The sequence below is a fragment of the Amblyomma maculatum genome, chromosome 7 (assembly GCF_055883805.1).
Source record: "Amblyomma maculatum isolate TAMU_Amacu chromosome 7, ASM5588380v1, whole genome shotgun sequence".
NCBI lineage: Eukaryota > Metazoa > Arthropoda > Arachnida > Ixodida > Ixodidae > Amblyomma > Amblyomma maculatum.
In genome coordinates, this window is record NC_139350.1 from 120,854,228 (window position 1) to 120,873,489 (window position 19,262).

The following is a 19,262-nucleotide window of genomic DNA, read 5'->3' on the forward strand; positions in this document are numbered from 1 at the left end:
AAGAATGGGGACGCCAATGGACCCTCCGGTAGTCGCTGTGACTTCTGCAAGCACAACGGCAGGCTGCGGTAACGAGCCTTTACCTGGAGCTAGCACTTGGCCACAGAGCAACGTAGACATTACTTCGAATACGAGGACAACGCTCGGGCCGCTACCCGAGCTAAACGATACACATCAGGCTATGGATGGCAACAGGAAGTCGTCACTAACGCTTCTCAACGGACACCCCGGCTGGTCAAACTACCTGGGCCACCAGTCAACACACCACCGGCAAAGAAGGTAAGGGCCGCCCCTGATAAGCTAGCATCCGCTTATCCAACACCAGCCTTGCAGAAATCCTTCAGAGTGCATATCAGACCTACAGTGCAGTTTGATATCACTAAGATACCCACCAGAGCAATGCAGAGAGTAATAGACGCAGCGCTTGGTACCACAGGTTACCAGGGGTTTGTAAGCCACAGGGCATCTAATACTGTCACAGTACATTTAGCCACCATTGAGGATGCACGCAAAATGACCACAGTAACACAGATTCCAATCACGACAGAGGAGTATCTTCCTGTCCAGACGTATTTTGCGTCAGGTCCAAATGCTCAGCGATGTGTCCTCTATGACCTAGACCTACAAGATTCCCCGGAGACGGTGGCCAGAGACCTAATATCAGGAACACATACTGTGTTAGCCGCACGTCGTATGGGGAACAGAGGCACCTTTCTCATCACATTACAGGGACCAGATACTCTTCCGGACAGATTTTACTACAATGGCCGCATAGTGCGACCCAAAACGTACAAGCCTAGACCGGTTCACTGTTACAGGTGCTACAGAGAAGGTCATATGCAGAAATTTTGTCCATATGGAGTTAACCCCGAATACATAACTGAATCTGGAGAAGCGAAATTCAAATGCGGCCTATGCAAATCTGATGATCACGATATCACTTCATCTCAGTGTCCGACAAAAAAGCGAAAGCTCGAGTTAGCAAGGGCTGGACGACATAAACAATATGCACCGTTAATGGTTAAAAACAGATTTGCAACTCTGGCCGAAGAGCTGTTTGATGACCCGCTAGAAGAAGAAGAGCCTGTTGAGGTGGTTGCACAGAACAGTGCATCTTTTGCTTCTACGCTAAAACATGGACGACGCACAAAACGGAGCACAGTGGCATTCACTACTGATGATTTTCCGGACCTTAAAGACTGCACAAGCCAGCAGGATGCAATAGAAAAAGAAATTGCGATGCTTTCAGCACAAATTGCACAGCTGCGACAAAAGAAAGCACATATAGCCCAACGACGAAAGGAGAGCTCAGAAAAACAGAAAGAAACGCTTGCAGGCAGTACGACAGCAAGGTTAGTGGATGCTCCGAATTGTAAACCTGCCGATAACATACCTATTTGGAAGGCGATACTGGACACGCTTACGCAACTGACACACCTCATTCAGAGCAGCTTACATCATGGATAGAAGTAGCCGAAACAAGTGGCAACAGATTACACAATGGAACTGCAGAGGGCTCTGTAATAAAGTTGGGGAAATAAATACAAAATTATTGTACGGCAAGCTACATTCATGGGCGTTCTTGATACAGGAGCACAATAGGTTATATTCAATAACAGGATATATAGGGTACCATTGTCCTTCTATCCCTGATAAACAAGCAAGAGCAGAGGCCGAAACACCAGGAAAAGCTGCCGTTTACATTAGGGCCAACATTCCCCAAACGCCACTTGACTTGAGCAAGTGGTGCAACACTCAGCAGGAAGTAGTTGCTGTACTTACGCGTCCGAACAAAACGCCCCTTATATTAGTGTCCATGTACGCTCGGCCAAGAAACACAGTGCTTAATCTTGGATGGGTTAAGCATATTCGCCATTCATACCCTGGAATTGCGATACTAATCGGTGGAGATTTTAACGCTCCGCACACCGTATGGGGATATGATTATGATTCTAAAAGGGGTGATCAAGTTCATACTGCCTTCACAGAAATGGAATTTACACTGCTAAATCATCCAGGAGTCGCAACACTACCTGCAACACAAACACGCTCACCAGACTTGACGTGGTGGAAGGGCCCTGGTGCACCACTATGGCAGGCGGAATTAGATGCGTGGGGTAGTGATCATGTCCCCATTGGTATCGGTCTTAATTTGGGACATATGAAGAAAATTCGAAAGAAAGCGTCTGTTACACATTGGGATGGTGTACGGCAGGATACTCGAACGCATTCAGTTAGCCCGAATACTCTCGTTACCACCCTTCAAACGGTACTCAAGGATCACACCATTACAACTACAGTGAACGAAGATCAGCCAACTCCCGACCTTCACCTACTAAAACTTTGGGCACGCCGAAAGCGGGCCGAGATACAGGCTGGTCGCCATCCTGAAGACGTGCAAAGAAGAATTGAGGTAAACAGAGTGACGGCACAGGCACGCCGATATGAAAAACAGCTGGCTCATAGGAGATGGGATGAGTGGTGCAGTCGTTTGGGCTCAGGAACGACTAACAAGGCCCTCTGGAGGACTTTCCATGGCATGGAAAAGAGGCGGCAGGTTAAAGATCATGCAGAAAGTATTAGACTCGCATTACAGCTTACACCAGAAGAGTTTGCAGATCAGGCTGCTGCCCTTTTCTTCCCTAACCGCGCACATTATCCGGCGCCTTCACCGACAGTGGATGCGGTTGATAAAACAGGAATAACATTACCATTTATCAAATTGGAGTTATTGGCTGCTATAGAAGAAGCGAATGGTAAAACTGCGCCTGGACATGACGATATTCCTTATGAAGTATTCAAGAATTTAGAAGGAGCCGCAGTTGACGGCTTGTTGGATGTGGTAAATGAGGTATGGCAAGGAGGAGACATTCCACTCGGCTGGAAACACTCGGTAGTGGTAACAATACCAAAGGCTGGGAAACCTCCCACAAGTCTAGAATCTTTGCGGCCTATCTCGCTAACACCCACAATTTGCAAAATCTATGAAAAGATGATAGCCACCCGCCTGTCATGGTGGTTGGAAAGTAATAAAAAATACCATGCTCGACAAATTGGGTTCCGAACAAACCTTGGGACAGAAAATGGACTGGCTGTGCTCGCTGAAGAGGTCATACACGTGTCGCCTTATAGCCACCTAGTGCGCACTGTAGTGGCTACCGACATGGCGAAGGCATACGACAACGTGTTACATGCCAAGATTCTTAGCAACATGGAATGTATGGGCATTCCCTTGCAGGTCATAAAAGCAGTACATAATCTGCTTAAGGACAGGACGTTTTCTATCCGGATAAACGGAAAACAAATTGGCAATTACACCTCGAACAGAGGCGTGCCACAAGGGTCAGTGTTAGCACCTTTATTATTTAATATCGCACTGATCCCATTGGCGTGGAAATTAGCTAAAATACCAGAAGTGGGGTTCATGATATACGCAGATGATGTCACGATTTGGTCTGTTCATAAACAAATTGACAGACAGAATCGGCATCTGCAAGAGGCTTTAAATACCATAGATGAGTACGTGCAAAGTGCAGGCCTGGAATTATCACCTCAAAAGTCCAGTTACATTCATGTTGCCAACAAGAATGGAAGAAAACAATTGGCAACGCAAAGAGTCTCCCTAAAGATTGGAAATCAGGCACTGGAAGAGGTGGACGAGTTGAGAGTTCTTGGCCTAGAAATTCACAAATCCGGCAAAGGAACACAATGGCTTCATAAGGTGAAAAAAGTAGCTGCGACTTCCTTAAACTTGATAAAACGCATTTCGTCTAGGGGAGGAGGAGCTCGAGCGGACATGGCAAGACGTCTTGTACAATCAGTGTTACAGCCGAGGATACTAAACCAGGCCCAATTCCAAAGACTCACGAGGCGTCAATGGGCAAAATTGGAAACAATAAATAGAAACGCAATGCGCACTATCACGGCCTTACCAAAACTTACCCCTATCCCTATTCTCCAAGAGTTTGCACAGATAAATACGTTGACAGAATTAATTGAACAACGAGAGGCAACAAGGGATATGAAGCGAAAGTACGTTACGCCCATAGCATCCTTGTACAACGAAGTGGCAGTTCGAACACCACCAATGGCTGACCCCCCTCCTTGGGAATTCACTACTATCACGACAAACAAGACCACTCGGCTTCGTCGCAAAGAAAAGCTGGCATCTCGACCTCTGGTTGATGCACTTCCAGGTACCTTAATTGCATATACGGACGCATCAATTATAGAAAATGGCGGTAGAACAGCAGCTACTAGTCCAACACACAGCGAACTAAAGGTACATAAAGAGTATCTTTTAGAATACCCGGACCCGCTTGTGATGGAACTCTATGCAATCCGCGATGCTATGGAGGCCATAAATAAAATAGATTCGATAACAGAAGCCCACATCTATACAGACTCCTTAGCCGCCATAAAACAACTAAAGAAAGTGACGAAGACGCTATTTGTTACCCAGGAAATCCACGCACTCAATAAAAAAACGAAGATAAGCATCCAGATACATTGGACACAAGACAATGCTGAGAACGCTGAGCAGAGAAAAGTTGACCACCTCACACACGAAGTTCCACACACTAATGCGCCCCCCACCAGGCTCCCTTTCGATGCCCGCTCCGCTGTTTCCATTTTAGCATCCTCTTTAAGGAAAAGTACACGTGCCCTCATTCCCCCGTGTACATTCCCACTCCCTCGTAACTTAACGAGATTGGAGGAGGTTTCCCTTAGAAGGATAAGAGCTGGGGCGGCCCTTACCCCGTCGGTAAAATGCCGATGGGAATCGCAAGCTGAAATCGGACCAACCACATGCCCAAAGTGTTCCACACCAGCTGCAGAAGTGGATGTTCGCCACCTGCTATGGACTTGTGCAGGGACAAGGGAATCAAGGACAAAGATTCTGCGCGAAGTGGGTCTAACCACAACAAGGGAAGATGACTTTTCTAAATGGCTCACCGACAACGCTAAGAGCGGGAGCCTGCTCCGGTTCCTCACGGAAAACCATTTACATGAATTTATATAATATGCCTTATGGCAAGTTTGCGTACAAAACAAAAAAAAAAGATTCGACGCAACGTGCGCGCAAATCCGAGATGGCCTGCTGTGGGCTCATCATGCAACACCTGCAGAATTTCCTGCCGGAGGTTTTTAGGCACTATAAGAAGTTGCGCGGTCCTGTTGGGTGCGAAGTTTTCCTCCACGAGAAGGCCATTGCTTAACGCGAATGATGATTAATGTCACCTGAACACACCAGGAGCGGAAGCGGTCTTTCCTTCTAAGTAATCGGCCAGCGCTTTCAGCTCAGCGTCTGATCGCTGTTGTTCTGCGAAACTGCTGGCGCTTACCGGTCCCAAAAAGACGTCGTCGTCATCGTCCTTCGGGGGAGCGTCGACGGGAGCGCGGGATAAGCAGTCTGCGTCAGAATGCTTCCGGCCGAACCTATAGACTAAGTCATGTCAAATTTTTGAAGTCTTAGGCTCCATCGGGCAAGGTGGCCGGGGGGGGGGCTTTTCAAATTAGCCAGCCAGCAGAAAGCGTGGTGGTGCTTACCATCTTGAATGGCCGACCGTATAGGTATCAACAGAACTTAGAAATGACCCAGATGATCGCGAGGCAATCCTTCTTGGTCGTCGAGTAATTGACTTCGGCTTTAGTGAGGGACCTGCTAGCATAGGCTATTACCTTCTCCAGTCCGGCACTCTTCTGGTCGAGAACGGCTCTAGGCCAAAACTGTTTGCGTCGGTGTTAATTTCGGTCTCGGCGTTTCCATTAAAGTGGCCAAGTACAGGAGGGCACTACAGGCGGCGCTTAAGTTTGTCAAAGGCTTCTCCTTGCGACGCTTCCCATTTAAAAGGTACATCAGCCTTTGTAAGCTGCGTCAACGGTTCGGCGATGCGCAAACAGGATCTGACAAATCGTCGATAATAGGTGCACAACCCGAGGAATCGGCTCACAGCTTTCTTGTCGACAGGCGGTGAGAATTGTCCGATTGGAGCTGTTTTCTCCGGGTCTGTGCGAACACCATCCTTACTAACAATTTGACCTAGGAACCGCAGTTCTTCGTAGGCGAAGTGGCACTTCTCTACTTTTAGCGGTAGTCCCGATGACTTGATGGCTTCCAGCACTGTCTGCAGTCGTTTTAGGTGGTCTTCAAAGTTTCACGAGAAGACATCAATGTCGTCCAAATATACCAAACAAATTTGCCACTTCAAGCCTGCCAGGACTGTGTTCATTACTCGTTGAAACGTGGCTGGTGCGGAGCAGAGACCAAATGACATCACCTTGAACTAAAAAAGGCCGTCCGGTGTGATGAATGCAGTCTTCTCGCGATCTCTTTCGTCGACCTCAATTTACCAATATCCGCTCTTCAGGTCCATAGACGAGAAGTAACTTGCATTGCAGAGCCGGTCGAGAGTGTCGTCGATGCGGGGCAGCGGGCAGACATCCTTCTTAGTTATGCTATTCAAGCGGCGGTAATCCATGGAGAAGCGAAGTGTGCCGTCTTTCTTCTTCACCAAAACGACTGGTGCCGCCCCTTGCCTGTTCGATGGCTGGATTACGTCATCACGCAGAATTTCCTCAACTTGATCGCGTATGGCTTGGCGTTCTCGCGGCAATACACGATAGGGGCTTTGGCGCAGAGGTCGGGCGTGTTCGTCTGTTATAATGCGGTGCTTGGCCAGTGGTGTTTGTCGTACATTAGATGATGACGAGAAGCACTCCCTGTAGCTTTGAAGAAGACTGCGAATCTGGTCTTTCCTGCTGTGGGTCAATGCCGGGTTGATGTCAAATGTGGGCTGACGGAATTAGTCCTGTGCGTGTTCCAGTGGTTGGTCGTGGAGGGCGAATATGTCTTTGAGGTCTGCTAATCCATCGAGAAAAGCGATCGTCGTGCCCTTGTTGAGATGTCGGTATTCTTCGGTGAAGTTTGTTACCAGCACCTGAGCTTGTCCTCTCCGGAATTTCACGATGCCTCTTGCGATGCCGACACCTCCTTCCAAGTACAATTGGATATTTCCTTCGACGATGCCTTCAGCGGTTTCGATGTCTGCGCTACCTACGCTGACTGCGACGCTTGTTCGGGGCGGCACGGTCAATTCTTCGTGGAGGACGTTTAGAGCGACGTGTTGCATCGAAGTCGTTGTAGCAGGTATGGCTTTGTCTGCAGAGAGCTTGATGAGCTTGGATCGGAGGTCGATAATAGCCCTATGTTCATTTAGGAAATCCATGTCTAAAATCACGTCTTGGGAGCACTGCTGCAAGACCACAAAGCTGGTGGGGTAAGTACATCCATTTACGGTTATTCTTGCAGTGCATCGTCCCGATGAAGTAATCAGGTTGCCACCTGCGGTGCGAATCAGCGGGCCATCCCAAGCGGTGGTAACTTTCCTAAGCTGAGAGGCTAACGGTCCACTGATAACTGAATAGTCAGCTCCGGTGTCTACTAGGGCAGTGACTCTGCGACCGTCGACATCAACTTCAAGGTGGCTTATTCGCGTCCTTGCATTGCACGTGGGCCTTGGTGTCCAATCTCGGCTCTGTCGTTCCTTCAGGTCATGGCCGGGGCATACCGTTGTTACTTCGCTGGGCGGCGGTGGTGGCTTGCACTCTGGTCGTGTTGTCAATGTCGTCGTGTGGAGCGGCAATGAAATGGCTGTGTTGTCGTTAGTTGTCGTCGTCGGGGGAGGATCTTCGACTTTTCGTCGTTGAGCAACCTCACATCAAAAGGTGAAAGGACCATAAAAGCGATAAAAGACAACAGGCATAAAAGCGATAAAAACAGTGATGATGGATGGTTCGGAAACAACATACTGATCTATGACACGTGGTGTATAAGGCCCGATGCAACATGAAGACAATCATAAAAACTGATAAAAAAAAACCGACAATCACATTTTTTTTCTCTTTTTCTTTTTTTTCCTTTTTTTATTTCTTCCAGACATACGACTAAAACGAAAATCTTCAAGCGCTCTAGCATAATAAAGATATTAGTTTATTCAAGTCATCAGGCATGCTCATCTTAATGCGACTCTAAAATTCATGCGCGAAAATCAACCGCGCCCTTCTAAAAAAGAGAACTCGCTCTGATACAGCACTTTAGACGGTTTGCTAACGCAATCTAGTCCTTTCTTTATTATGAAGAAGGCTTCTTTCAGCTCACGAGCTACATTGTCTCGACTTTTATCTAGTACAGAAGTTTCTTTTAGTATAGGCATGCATTTGCACTTCTTGCAATGAATTGGCAGATTAGATCCAGTGCCTTTCTCAAGCGATCGCTCGTGCTCTCTCAGACGCTTGTTCAAACATCTCCCAGTCTGGCCGATGTATACCTTACCGCAAGTGAGTGGCATCTCATATACAACGCCTTCCTTGCACCCGACATATGGTTGGGCATGGCGTGTTCCACATGTTTCCTTTACTGGTCTCGGGTTATTAATCGAGGGCACAGGGAAGCCAGCTTGCAAGGGGCAGAAAATACTACTGGGACTTTAAATTTATTTGCTACCTTCTTCAGGTTGTGCGCCGTGCGATGACAATAGGGCACAACTACAGGCTTAACCCTTCTAGAATCCTCTTGAGTGGTCCTACCTCCCGTACCTTTTACTTTTTTGATCAAGGACTCAACTACAGCAGATATAACGGTCTGTGGGAAAGCTGCCTTATGTAGCCTTTCAATCTGAAGTTCAAAGCCACTTTGCATGCAATGTTCACACGACTTATTTAAAGACGATCCCAAGACTGATGTGGCTATGGCTCTTTTTACCGGCTTCGAGTGGGCCGATTCGTAAGATAAAAGCGATTTTTGTGCTCTGGGGTGGTACATCCAGCAAACTCCTTGTGCAAAGGAGAGTTCTAAATCCAAAAACTGTAGCTTATTGCTTTCTGGAAGTTCAAAGGTGTACACCAAGCCATGGCTGCATTCTCTAAACATTTCTAGAATTTCATTAATAGTGCCGTTGTAAGTCGATGGGTCCTGTCTGTTTAACACTATTAGAAAATCATCTACATACCTAAACACTTTCAGAATTTTCCTTTTGTCAAATTTACTGTCAAGAACTGAGTCAATGGCTGACAAAAAAGTGTTACTTAAAACAGGAGCAACACAAGAACCTATGCAAATACCTCTTTTTTGTATGTAGACCTGATCTTCAAAGGGGACCAAAGTGGCGCTAAGATAGAATTCTAACAAGGAAAGGAACCGTTCTATTGACATGCCGGCTGCATTCTGGAAGCGCACAACACCTGTCTTTTCAATACAAGCCTGAACAGCTACAAACAGCTCTTTGTGTGGAATAGCATAAAAAAGATCTTTAACATCTACTGAGAAAAAACTGCCTACAGTTCCACAGGACTGTAAGAGACCTATCACATCAGTTGAATTTTTAGTAGCAAAAGGATCCTCTACTTCAAGCGAGTTCAGGTGTTCAGCAAAAGGAAAAAAAGAAAAGAAAAAAAGAAAAAAAAAGAAAAAGAGAAAAAAAAATGTGATTGTCTGTTTTTTTTTGATCAATTTTTATGATTGTCTTCATGTTGCATCGGGCCCTATACACCACGTGTCATAGATCAGTATGTTGTTTCCGAACCATCCATCATCACTGTTTTTATCGCTTTTATGCCTGTTGTCTTTTATCGCTTTTATGGTCCTTTCACCTTTTGACGTTTGCTGCATCTGATTAGCGCCGCCACGGTGTGCCTATATATTGTGTGTTTTTCCTTCAATAAAAGAGCAACCTCACCTCCAAAAGGTGCTGCTTTTAGTTTCCCCTAAGGGTCTAGGAGACCGTCCTTGCAAGTAACCGCGGCCCGGTGACGCAAATCGGACATTGCACGGCGAGGGGGAGCGTGACAGACGCCTTGGCGACGAGTGCTCTCCGCTGCGCAGGAAGTCGTTGATTTCCTGTGGTCGCTCGCCAGGACTGGGTCGTGGAGCGTCGAGAGCGAAACCACGGAGGCCGATCCGCCTGTACGGGCAGTGACGGAGAATGTGTCCTGCCTCACCACAATGGAAGCTGAGCGGTCGATTGTTAGATGTCCTCCAGGCATTGCATTTCCTCGGGCTTGGAGATCGTTGGTAGACTTGGCGGGCGGAGGCCAAGGGGCGGCTTTCGGGGGCAGGATGGTAGCGACGAGGGCTTGGGAGGCCGCGTCGGGGTGCAGGACGACGTAATGCAGCAGCATAGTTCATCGCTGCTGATTCACGCACTGGAGCCTTCAGAGTCGTCACTTGAGGAACGCCCAGGGCCTGCTGGACTTCTTGACGTACGACGTCCGCGAGCTCCTCTCGCATGATCTTCCGGATGAGGTCCCGAAGATTCTCTCCGCTTGCAGATGCGCTAGGGTAGTGGCTTGTGTACTCCGGTTGAAGTGGTCGCTGGTAGTGGCGCATCCGGGTGTCCAACATCTTCTCGATGGTAGACGTTTCCGTTTCAAATTCCGCCGCGGTTTTTGGCGGATTTTGGACAAGACCTGCAAAAAGCAATTCTTTGAAGCATCGCAATAAACATTTGACTCTGTCACCTTCGCTCATGTTAGGGTCGGCGCGGCGAAAGAGGCGCTTCATCTCCTCAACGTATGCCAGGACTGGCTCGTTAGGGAGTTGAAGTATTGACTGAAGGAGGGCCTGCGCTCTTGCCTTTCAGACGACGCAGTCAAAAACGCTTCCTTGAAAATCTCTCAATCCTTCATAGCTGCCTCATGATTTTCGAACCAAACTCGGGCATGTAATTGAAGAACAAAGTAGACTTGCATGAGTCTCGCGGCGTCGTTCCAGCCGTTGAATTCTGCCACACGGTCGAAAAGGTCCATCCAGTCTTCCGCTTCTTCACTGGGCAATCTTGGAAGATGGGGTGCTCCCTGGGCTGCACAAAGACGACTGGTGATTTTGACTGGGCCATTTCCAAAGTTGATGCTTCCGGAGTCGAGCGGGGTCAGGCAGCAGACCATGTTCGTGTTGCAGGCCTTGGAATCGGCGGGTGGCTCGGTGACCTGTAGTCTGGTCTTCCAGGGCGACAGGAACAAGGCTGAGGTCTTCGCTTGAAGTATCAAGGGCAGCACCTCCACCAGATGTCACGTGGTGGTGACAAGCGCCGGTGGCACAAATGAAGTCTGTGATTGCACTGAAGAAACTCTTTATTGGGCTGAATTGCGCCCGCAAGAGAACTAAGCAACTCGGCGGCGGCGATAGTAACAAACGTGATCGTCGATCGCCGAAAAAAGAATGCCCGTCGCACTCGTCAAACCCCAATTTAAAGGCTGCTCAGAACAATCTAGATAACGTCGCAAACTGCTACTAGTACAACCCGGAATATTGTAGAAACATACGGAAGTGTCCGTCGCTCGTTTCTCCCGGAGCCTTTCATTCCGCTCTTCCTTTCTGTGCAACGCCTGCTCTACGTCCTCGGGAAGTTCGGCCTCCCTCTGTCGCCGTTTAGCAAGGCAAGCCTCCCGCTCTTCCGGCGTTTCAGCAGCTCGTTGAGCCCTGCGTTTCGCGTTCTTCTGACCAAATTTCAAAGCCGCCACTTCATCATCGTCTTCCATGTCGACTGTCTGCGTTTCCTCTCAAAGCGCTCCTATATATAAGCGCAGTAACGGAGAAAGCGGCAGCGGCGGCTCCGACAGCCCGCACCTCTTCCGTAACGTCACTCGGTTCGACGCATAAGCAGAACGCATGGCTCCGGCGAAGGTCAATCCGCGCGCGCACAGCTGTGACTATTCTGAGACCACGGCATACGCGAAACCGGGAGTTGACTAGCCCAGTGAAGCGTTTCGCTTCAAAAAACATTACAATACTTTGTAGATGTATAGGAACACAGTTACCTCTGCAAGAACAATTCGCTTCTGACAAGCCGACAAGGACCTACTGCCAGCGATGACATATCAGCATTTTGAGCCTGGAACTACCGACCAGTCGAAACCAGGAGATAACTACAGACTGTGATCGAACTCGTGATGCAGCTCACAATTTATCGTTGTCCTGAAAACCTGGGCCCGGATCTTCTTCATTCATATCTGTCTCATGCGTGCCCGACTGTCTCAGCGTAAGGCTTCTTTCCTGCGCACTGTTACGTTTCGCCACCGACAAGTGTGTCAGCTGACGCGGCCACCGCATAGCAACAGGCAGAACAGCGAGCGGATCGGCAATTTCGGCACCGTCCATCGGCCGCCCAACGCTTCCTCCCGCCGGCAAGTCTCGACGTGATCTTGCCACGCACCAAATGTGTGTGCGTGCGTGTGTGTGCAAACGCCGGCCAAGCCCGGAGCTCAAGAGAGAGAGAGCGTTGCCCTCGCCCGTCTGCAGGAGGTGGAGGAGATGTGGTCGCGCCTCTTGCGATTGAGTCCTCGCCGTGTCTGAACATGCAGGGCTCTCTCCCTTTCCCTGTGAACTGGCATGCCTATAAAAAGCAGCGGCAGACTCCGACGCTGGACACCAGCTGTGTGAGAGTGTCTGTATTCTGTCCGGGTCAGCTTCTCTGCCCGTTTCTTCATGATGTTGTAGTAAAGGTTGTTTCGTTAGAAGACGCCTCGTCTTTACTGGGACCGTTGATGCCGTCCGCCGAGCCACAGAGCCGCCAGGCAACCTCTACCGAGGGGCCGCGGCCCAAACCTAACAACTGGCGTCAGCGGTGGGCTGAGCCACGCGCGCCGCATGTAATATAACAGCATTTAGATTCGGCCCTAGAGATTGCACACATTCCTTAGTGCTGGCACTAGGCTCTTCTTGATGGCAACAAAGGTCAATACGCTCTCAGTAAGAGGATAAACTGAGCCCAAATGAAGTGAGTACTCAGAAGTGTCGATTATTGCAACCGTGGGAGTTGCTGATGTAAGCTGATGGCTCGGAGTAGGCGAGCGCGATACACTGAGGCTCGGGGCCTCCTCATAAACAGTTGAACGTTAAACAGAAGTACAATGCCTCTTGTACTGCATGCAAGATATAAAAGCAATATCAGTTTCGCTGGCCACCAGTGTGCAAACACCTTGTCATAATGTTCTAAGATTATTTCTGCTCGATTCGGTATACGGACGGCTCAGACAAGTATAATATATTGTCACGCCACTGGCATCCCTCCAACTATAATGCTAAAAAAATTCGTGTGTTTATTGATGGTGCGTATACATTAGCTTTGGTGGTACGGGTGCGACTGTGTCTGTGATGAGTAATCAGTTTAGGCGCTTGTTGGGACGCAAAGTGATGTTTGAATGTGCCCGTGCTTCAACGTTTTGTGGTGTGAGTGGAGAGGCGTTACGGCCACTGGTTTTGTGTAGTGCGCAAGTGACTGTGAGTGGTGCAATTTTTCAAGCCGAATTCGTAGTCTTACCCCACTCTATTCATGACATCATTTTAGGAATGGACTTCTTGAAGTTTTGTGGTGCTACCGTGGACTGCCGAAGTCAAGAGGTTAATTTTGACGGCTCGCATCTGCCGACTCTTTTTGAAAGTGGCCGTAATGAAGACACAGTTTTTAGTATTACCGAAGACACAGTAGTACCACCTTTGTCTGCCATGTTAATCCCAGTGTCCGCTCCACTTCTTGACCAGGTTTCATTTCAGGCCGTGGTGCACCCAGTTCACTCAGCATGCCTGAAGAAAAATGTTATTATCCCTCATTGTATGATCTTCGTGCATCACGGTAGTGCTTCGATATGGACAATCAATCCATCGTCCGAGCCCGCAGTTTTACCAACGGGATTGAAGCTTGCCTCCTGTGGACCCGATGCGCCCCACGTCGTTGCTTTGGTCACAGATGCTACGAGTGCCACCGTACCTCTGCCTGCTGATGAAACTTCGATCTTCCGTATGATCAGCGCCGATCTCAGCTCACCTCAACGCCGTACTCTTGTGGATATTCTTCTACCCTTTTCGCCTATGTTTGATTTTTCTCAAACAGATGGACCGACCTCTCGCCCTGCACATCGGACCCATCATACCATCGACACTGATTCGGCTCGTCCCATTCGTCAAAAGCCATATCGCGTTTCCCCATCTGAGCGCAAAGTCATTCATGAGCAAATGGAGGACATGCTACGGAAGAAGGTGATACAGGTGCCATCTAGCCCCTGGGCTCCCCTGTTATTCTTGTACGCAAGAAAGATGGTTCGTGGCGATTCTGCGTCGATTATCGGCGTCTAAATTCTGTTACGAAAACGGACGTCTCTCCTCTTCCTCGCATAGACGATGCCCTCGACTGCCTCTCTGGTGCGTCCTATTTTTCTTGTCTTGATCTCAGATCTGGCTACTGGAAAATTCCAATGGACCCTGCGGATAAGATAAAAACAGCCTTCGTAACGCCAGATGGCCTTTATGAGTTTAATGTTATGCCATTCGGGCTGTGTAATGCGGTAGCCACATTTGAACGCTTTATGGACACAGTTTTGTGCGGCTTAAAATGGGACATTTGTCTTTGCTATCTGGACGATGTCGTCACATTTGGGAAATCCTTCCAAGAACACAATGACCGTATAGTACGCGTCTTGAATTGTCTGCACAACGCCGCCCTAATCCTAAACTCGAAAAAGTGCCGCTTTGGAGAGCGTCAAGCGCTGGTGCTAGGACACCTTGTCAATGATGATGGTGTAATGCCGGATCCCCAGAAAACTGCCGCTGTTGAGTAGTTTAAACCCCCGCAGACAGTGAAGGAGTTGCGCAGTTTTCTAGGGTTGTGTTCTTATTTTAGACGCTTTATACATCACTTTGCTGACGTCGCTTACCCATTGACGTGCCTTCTCAACAAAAACTCCACTTTTGACTGGACACCAGACTGCGACGCGTCATTTCGTCAACTGAAGTTTCTTTTAATATCGAAACCCATCCTACGTCACTTCGATCCTGCTGCAGTGACAGAAGTTCACACGGACGCTAGTGGAATCGGCCTCGGGGCAGTCCTTGTCCAACGGCACGATGAACGAGAGCATGTTATCGCGTACGCAAGTCGTACCCTGAGCAAGCCGGAGCGAAACTAGAGTCACCGAACAGGAATGCCTGGCTGTAGTTTTCGCTGTGCAGCGTTTCCGTTCATATTTGTACGGACGGTCGTTTACTATCGTAACTGACCATCATTCACTGTGTTGGCTGCGGAACCTTCGAGACCCATGTGGTCGCCTCGCACGCTGGGCCCTCCGGTTACAGGAATATGACTTTGCCGTGGTGTACAAAAGCGGGAGGTGTCATGCAGACGCAGATTGTCTTTCTAGGATGCCAATGGCCATGACTGGACCTGACAGCGACGATTTCGACAATTATGTATCGACCCTCGAGCCAGCGTTCCCCGTCACAAATGTTTTCAAAACGGAACAGCAAAATGATACCAATCTGCAGCCTCTCTTTGCCGCCGCCCAAGCCAGCGTACCTACAAGTCGTTTTTGTGTGCGTCATGGCCTCCTATGGAAAAAGAGTTATTCGCCTGTCGGCCAGTGATACCTACCCGTAGTTCCCAAGACGCTGTGCGCGGACGTATTTCGTGTTATGCATGATGATCCAACTTCTGGGCATTTAGGATCGGTTCGAACATTCCACCGTGCTCAAGAAAGATTTTACTGACCCAGAATGCGCTCGACGATTGAACAATACGTTGCCAGTTGTAAGCAATGTCAACGCTACAAACAACCAACTGCAACTCCATCTGGCTTGCTGCACTCTGTGAAGACCCCGACAGCTCCGTTTGATCAAGTAGGCATTGACCTCGTAGGTCCGTTTCCGAAGTCCGTGGATGGAAATCGCTGGATTGTAATCTGCGTGGACTATCTCACACGTTACTGTGAAACCGCCGCTCTTACATCTGCTACGGCGCATCAGGTGTCGCTTTTCTTGCTGCACTCAGCCATCTTACGACACGGGCCGCTACGAATTGTCATCACTGATCGCGGCCGACAATTCGCTGCTGATGTTGTTGAAGAGCTCATGCGTTTATTCGCCACAACTTTCCGACACTCGACGCCATACCATCCCCAGACATATGTCTTGACTGAGCGCATCAACAGAACGCTTATCAACATGCTAGCCATGTATGTGGACGCAGGGCATAAGAACTGGGACACCATACTACCCTTCATCACTTATGCGTTTAATACCGCCACGCATGAGACGACTGGGTACAGTCTATTTTTCCTGCTCTATGCCAGACCGCCACGCTACTCCCTGGATACCGTCCTGCCCTTCACAAGCCGTGAAGACCTCTGCCTAGCTGAGACCCTCTGTCTCGCTGAAGAAGCTCGGAGAATCGCCCGATTACGGTCTGGTGCTTCACAAGAACGTTCTAAAGTGCGATACGATGCCAGTCACCGGCGGGTCACGTACTCTGTAGGTGATTTAGTCTGGCTGTGGCGTCCAATTCGGCGCCGTGGCCTACATCAAAAATTCTTGGTCCACTATGATGGCCCATATGTGGTTGTCAAACGCATCAGCGATTTAACTTATGCAATAGCCCGCCTGACAGCATCGGGTCGTCGGTCTGTCAAAACTGAACTATGTCATGTTGCCCGCTTGAAGCCGTGTCAGCCTCACATGACTCACGAACACCCCCAGAGGGCTTAGGCTGAGTAGGGGGGAAATGTTACGCCACTGACGACGAGGAAGAATTGTGCTGGTCTGGGAGAAGAAGAGGAGAAAGCGTTGGTGCCTGGGGGCTAGTAGGCTTCACCTTATCCCACTGCCATATCACTGTAAATAAACACCCCTTTTCTATTTCACCATAACAATATTAACGACGCGTATGAATACCGACGGTATATTAAATTAACGGGCGCCAGAATTAAAGTTCAGGGGCTGCAGTGATGCTGGGAACGTGTTTATTGCCATTCGCTTCAAGTGCCATTGTGAGAAATGCCGGGAAATGGCTTCTAGATACATGCTAAAATACAGAAATGTGGGTCTGTGTTTTAACTTGAATAATCATTGCACATTTATTCGCACTCAATCATAGCCAGGTTTTCAACGTGACACTTTCAATATTGGGAGATCAGAGGACCACTTGCATCAGAAAAATGCGAGGCAAACGTTTCCAACATAGCTGGTTTTTAGAAACAGTACTGCTGATACCGGTAGGACAAGATAAACGTGTCCAATGTAGCCTGTTGTTAGAAACGGCACGGCCGATATCGAGAGAACATGAGACAAGATGGTTAAATGTCACCAATTTTGAAAAATCGACTACCGATATCGGGATAACACATGAGAAATTGGTCTTATGTTTACAGTTTAAAAATATGGCAATTCCAATATTTGAAACATGGGTTTCAGGTTTCTAAAATCAGCTAGCACTACATCGGGATAATAAGGGACAAGCCGCGTAAATGTTGTCCGTTTTTAAAGAGGCTAGTTCAGCATCGAGGAACACAAGACAAACTGGTCCAATGTTGCCAGTATTTGAGAACGGTGGTACCAACATCGGGGGAACACGTGAAACTTGGTCCATCTTTGGATGTGTTGTGTAATGGAAAAACCTACATTGGAGGAAGAGGAGGAGGATAAAAAACATTTATTATGTATTTCTTCCTGAATTGCACTCACTGTCTAGGGCCCCATGTGCCGCCTCTATCCTGTAAGCCCGCTAGAGCAGCTGGCGCTAGCCTTGCGGTGTGATGCTGGAGAGAGTGGTCTAAAAGTTTTTCAGTCAAGATTTCCGTTCGCCACCGCAGTTTGCTCAGGGCTCGCTTGATGAGTAGGCGCTGATCGGTGGGCTCGGTGCTGGCCAAGGTGTGTTCCAAGGAGGATGCATGGAGCGGGGTGAAATTAACTGGTGGAACGTTGCCGGGCGGTGTTGGAAAGGCCCAAACTGCATGATATTGTATGTAGCTCTGCATTGATGGCAACTGGGGCTTACCTCTGGGTAGCAGAGGGAAAGAACAAATGTTTATGATAAAAGTTAAGATACATATGTGGTTTTAGCTGACGCCATGCCAAAGCTTCGGACTTGGTGAGTGTTGGGTGCGGTGATGGCAATGTTGTTCTTTGTATATAATAATAATGCGTGGTGTCGTTGCTAGAGTACAGAATATACATTGGAAAATACTCGGCAATGCGGGACTAATGTAGGACCACCGTTTGCTGATGTATTCCCAATATTGGACCACTATCTTGTGCTGCCTGGGTGTGTAAGCTTTCGCATCACGATCTTGCTGTCACCCAGATCGGTTAAAGCAGGAAGTGTTTGAAGCCTTAAACATTCCAAAGAATAGAGCAGATTTGGACATTCATACTTCCGTACAGCTGCTCGAAAGGAAGACTGCTTTTTGAGCCAACATTATCGGCGATCAGATATGCCTCTTTTGTTTACCTTAAGCATTCATTTCCACTTATGCTTATCTCGATAGCAAGACGTGCATCTTCTCTGCAATAAACATTTCAGTTGTGAGGCAGAGGTGAGTTTGCCCATTTTCTCAACTGTCCTTATTTTTTCACTGATATTTCCAGTAATGTTCTACTAAGTTTCAAAACTGAAAGTTATATAAGAAAAGAAATTAAGTCAAAATAGCGTATGCAGCACCTGAATGTGCAAATGGAATTATGTGGCTGTAATATGTGCGCAAGAGTAGGAAAGGAAAATAATATAATAAATGAATACCTTTTTCTTACATGGAATACTGTTTATATCTGAATTATTACACTATTAAGAATGGTGACAATGGACTGTGCACAGAAGCTGCCCCCTCAGACAAGCTCTGCAAGAGCTCGAAGCCATCTGGCTAAAAGCTAAATAACTATTAACTTTGGTGATGACAAGTCATCACTAGAAGCAGCCAACAGAGACAAGATGAAAACAAGCTTGTTGTTCAGCCGGTGAAAGGCTCGCCGAGCAAAAGCTTAGGAAGAAATATTTTCTGTGCTTTATCTTGTGGTTAAATCTGAAGTTACACGAGAGCTATCTGCATGGCTATGATTAGGTTCGGCTTGAAAGTAGTCATGGCTTTTGCACATAGTAGTTTACTCTATGGTTCAAGCTTTATGCCATAGGGGTCCTTTTTGACCACTAAAGTGCGACGAGGCGAAAGCATCTGTTCCGCGGTGGCCTGAAGCCCTCCACTACGGTACCTTTTTCTGTTTTCACTCCCACCTTCGGGATGACGCCACAGCGTAAGCTACCAGCCAACATATAAAGCCCCGCTTTAACCGAGTTGTATGATCGTACCTGCATGGCCTAGAGATAACGTCAATGCAAAGGTTTTGACAGGCTGATTGTGATATCATCCTCCCATAAGAAAGGAGAGGCCCGAGTAGTAGCTACTGCCAACTCTACGTCCAGTTAGTGCTCTGCCATGTCAGCTGC